At 41.5% G+C, this 4,743-nt stretch overlaps 1 long non-coding RNA gene across 1 annotated transcript; it reads right to left on the reverse strand.

Annotated features, from left to right (window-relative positions):
* Nucleotides 1-796: 796 nt before the first annotated feature.
* On the reverse strand, nt 797-3,424 carry LOC134911632 (uncharacterized). Its single transcript, XR_010176724.1, has 5 exons — nt 3,359-3,424; nt 2,576-2,599; nt 2,435-2,464; nt 1,068-1,154; nt 797-879 (listed from the first exon to the last, which is right to left on the reverse strand). It is a non-coding gene; the product is annotated as an uncharacterized LOC134911632 (long non-coding RNA).
* Between the last annotated feature and the right edge of the window lie 1,319 nt (nt 3,425-4,743).

Here is a 4,743-nt window from a genome sequence, read left to right on the forward strand (position 1 = left end):
TGTGTATATACAGTAGATATCTGTGGGGGGGAAAAAAAAAACAAGTTTTAAAGTAAAGACACTCATGTTCATTTGTTTTCCAAGAAAATTTGTGGAACCACACAGCCCAGCAATAAGTCATGCTGGGCTGTGTGGTTCCACAAAGGCATGCGGTCCAAAGTGAAATAGTGGTGTCAGTGGTCAGCACTTTGACACGCTAACATTTGTGGAACCACACAGCCCAGCAATAAGTCATGCTGGGCTGTGTGGTTCCACAAAGGCATGCGGTCCAAAGTGAAATAGTGGTGTCAGTGGTCAGCACTTTGACACGCTAACATTTGTGGAACCACACAGCCCAGCAATAAGTCATGCTGGGCTGTGTGGTTCCACAAAGGCATGCGGTCCAAAGTGAAATAGTGGTGTCAGTGGTCAGCACTTTGACACGCTAACATTTGTGGAACCACACAGCCCAGCAATGGCTGACACACACAAAATGGCTGACACACACAAAATGCCTGACACACACAAAATGGCTGGAGGGAAAACACATGTTTGCCAAACAGTCGACAGCACATGTCGGCCAGATGGCCGACCAAACTTGCTCCAAATCACCCCAAACTGGCCAGAAAGCACCCCAGCACACTCAGGAGGTACACCACAGCTAAATTAGGAGAGAATTTCATTACAAACAGCCAGATCTTGCAGATTATCTGCCAGATAATTGTATGGTGTACAGTATGCCTATCTTATACAGTAGAAAAAGATACTATACAATGGAGTACAATAACAATATTTATTAAAAAAAATTAAATTAAACAGCTCTTAATAAGAAATTAAAAAAGTGGTCCACTAAGAGGTGGACCACCACCCGCAGGAGCAGAATGGCACGCTGCAACTGTTCTGTGGGAAAAAAAGGACAGTATTACAAAACAAATACTGAATACTTTACAGTGTAGTAATGGCAATACAGTACTTTACTCTATATTAGACAATCTTGTTATTTACAATGTACAGTACTGTATTGTCAGTACAGTAAATCGAACACTACTGTATGCTGTCGAGGTAATTTAAACATTGCTTTAGTTTACCTCTTGTATAAGTGGGCTGCTGCCTGCCCGCTTCTGGGCCAGCCCACCTATCTTGCCCCTGTCTAGGGCCCCCATAAATCATTGGCACTATATTGGAGAAAAAAAAACATTTAGTCACATTCAAATACTATACAATTACTACTGTATACTGTAGGTACAGTATTATACTGTATTGCTGGTATTCAAAATATAAAGTACTGTACAAGAGTTTAGCCTAAATAGGGCATAAACAAATTGTCAAAGGAATAAAACACCACAGTACAAATACTGTAGACATTTATGTATTAGCAGTCATGACATTTCATGACAGCTTCAGAAAAAAGAGGGTTACAGTACTGTAGGTGGTGTTGTAGGGAGTACTATCAATAATAGTGGACTGTACTCAGAGCCAGCCATAAATAATATGATTCCCTAGTCAAGTTTTTGGATGGTGCCCCCTTGCACAGACGCTATTTCCGCCTCTGACCCTGTACCCCTTTCCCAGCACCATCACCCCTCAACCATAGCAGTCCTCATTTTGGTGCTCCTCCAACCTACTGTATGTTTAAAATAGCAACAGTGTGCACATTCGGTGTGCATCCCAAAACGGTGCATGTTCTTGCTGGGAAGGGGCATGGCCACACAGTAATTCCCCAATCTGAAATGACGCCACACAGTACTGCAACTTTATTCACAACATATCATGCAATAGTGTCTCTTATTCTCGTTACATCATAGGATAGTACCACATTACTCCTCAAAGTATTCCCACTTATTCACATTGCATCACATCATATTGCTCTTTGTTCACATTAGACCACACAGTAGTGCCCTTGCTACAGTATGTTACACAACAAAGTACTGTAGTACCCCTTATACACATAATGCTGCACATTAGTAATGCATTTTGTATGCAGATACAGACGCAGTCACACACAGAATATACTGTAGGCATGCTGCATATCATATTAATCAGCAGAAGCTGCTTGTGCCCCTAGGCATTTGGCAAGTATGCCTATGCCTAGGGCAGGCTCAGACTGGAGATCAGTATGTAATCCCGCTGGATGGGATCCCGGTGGTCAAAATACAGACGCCGGAATCCCGACCACACAATCCCGACAGGGGCGGCGAGCGGAACGCAGCCCCTTGCATGCTTGCTTCGCTCGCCACGCGGTGGGCACGGTGCCTTGCTACGCTCTGCACACTATTATATCAGTAGTCAGGAAACGCAGCATGCATTTGTGGAGTGAAGAGGGTGAAAAAGGAGAGAAAGTACAGTATGTACTGTAAGGTTATGTCAGAGGGTGTGAAGATGATCAGCTCAGTGTTATACATGTTACAGTAAGTTAGAATACAGTACAGTGCATTATGTATTTATATTTTATTACCAGGTGTCTCCTCCACTGGTTGGCGACGGACTGTAAAAAGATAAAATACAGTTAGTCATATCAGTTTGACTTAAAATAATGTTGGAGAAAAAAAATACTGTAATTACAGTACCAACTATTGCTACTGTACAGTATATTTACCAAAAATGTATTCTGGCTCGTCGTCTGTGGGTAAAAGAGAAGAATATTATAAGATACAGTATACAGTAAAAAGTATAGTAATAGTACACTAGTGTCCAGGTCCAGTGACAGGTGGGTAAAAAAAGGTATGCTTGTGACAGGCATGGTGATTCCAAGGGGCCTCACCGAGATTATCAGAAAATTTGTGAGTGGCCCGTATGCCGGTGATTATGACTAGAATAAGGTAGCAACTCTTTTTTCTTTTGAATTATGTATACTGTACAGTACTGTATGTGCATATTGTACAGTACACTTAAAATATTTAGCAGTTACTGTAGTGGTAATTTTTGGGATGACAGTATTAGCATACTGTAAGCATCCAACTGAGGCCCCCAAACAGATGCCGCCACTAGGTACAGTACGTGCCTCTCGTGCCTAATGGGAAATTCATCACTGACAGTATCTAGAGAGAGAGATGAATGGAGAGACAGTGACAAGGGGGGAGAGAGAGAGAGAGAGAGAGAGAGAGAGAAATTTAGTAAGATGGGTGTTTTTTTTAGAACAGGTGATGTTGTCCATACAGTAGCAACCAATCAAATATTACCTACTGTACTGTATTATCGTCTGTAAGTGTAACTAGATACTGTAAATATTAATGTGGAATGTGATCGGTTGCTACTGTATGGGCAATATCACCAGTTCAAACAAAAACAATTGTCATCCGATTTCTACGCATTTGCCAGAAAAATCTGATGAAAAGTGCTACTCTGATGGCATCAGATCAATGTCAGTAATAATTCTTACCACTAAATGCCGCCTCATCATCATCTTCCTCCTCCTCCTCAGTGGCCTGTTCCAGTGTAGGGCCTGTGAAAAAAAACATTAATGAGAAAAAAAAAGGTTAATTCCAGGAAATACACATACCCTCCAACATGACCCGCCCCACTAGGTACAAAATGCTCTGGTTCTGGACTTCCCTCTTAATTTATTATTGCCATCACCTGTGAAGAAACAGCATTCTTATCATTTAACTAGTTCAACACAGGTGATGGAAATAATAAATTAAGAGGCGAAGTCTAGAAACAGAGCAGTGCGGCGGGTCATGTTGGAGGGTCTGCATACAGAAACATAGAATTTGACTACAAATACTGTAAGAACCACTTTGCCCATCTAATCTGCCTCTTTTTTGTTACCCTTTTTTTTACATCAAACCTTATTTGATCCTTATTTCTTTGTAAGGATATCCTTATGTATGTCTCTTCCATGCATGTTTAAATACTGTAGCTCTACTGTTTTAGGCTCTATCACCTCTGATGGGAGGCTATTCCACTTGTCCACTGCACTTTCTGTGAAGTAATTTTTCTTAAAATTCCCCCTGAACCTCGCCCCTCTCCAGTCTCTGTGCACATCCTCGTGTCCTATTGCTTGCAGTGTCTTCATTAGGAGAATGTTTCCCTCCTGGACTTTATTAAAACTAGAGATGTGCACCGGAAATTTTTCGGGTTTTGTGGTTTGGTTTTGGATTTGGACATGTTTTTAAAAAAAAAAAGAATACTCAAAAACAGCTTAAATCATAGAATTTGTGTGAAATTTTGAGCCTATAGTATTATTAACCGCAATAACCATAATTTCCACCTCACACCTCACAATATTATTTTTAGTCCTAAAATGTGCAACGAGGTCGCTGGATGACTAAGCTACTGTAAGTAACCCAAGAGGGCGGCACAAACACCTGGCCCATCTAGGAGTGGCACTGCAGTGTCAGACAGGATGGCACTTATAAAAATTTGCCACAAACATCACATGATGCAAAGATAAATAAATAAAAAAAAAGAGGCGCAAGATGGAATTGTCCTTGGGCACTCCCACCGTTGTGTTGTATAAACAGGACATGCACACTTTAACAAACCCATCATTTCAGCCACAGGGTCTGCCACACGACTCTGGCTGAAATGACTGATTGGTTTGGGACACCACCAAAAAAAGAAGCAATCAATCTCTCCTTGCTCAAACTGGCTCTACAGAGTCAAGATGTACCAGACTGGACTTACTTGATGGGTGCAGTGTGGTGGGGGACAGGGAGTACTCCTCCTCCTCCACCACGGCCTGTGACAGTGTAGGGCCTGTGAAAACAAAAATTACATGAAATACTGTATACTTTTGTACTTTTGTATTCTGTGTTGAATACA

The sequence above is a fragment of the Pseudophryne corroboree genome, chromosome 4 (genome assembly GCF_028390025.1).
Source record: "Pseudophryne corroboree isolate aPseCor3 chromosome 4, aPseCor3.hap2, whole genome shotgun sequence".
Taxonomy (NCBI): domain Eukaryota; kingdom Metazoa; phylum Chordata; class Amphibia; order Anura; family Myobatrachidae; genus Pseudophryne; species Pseudophryne corroboree.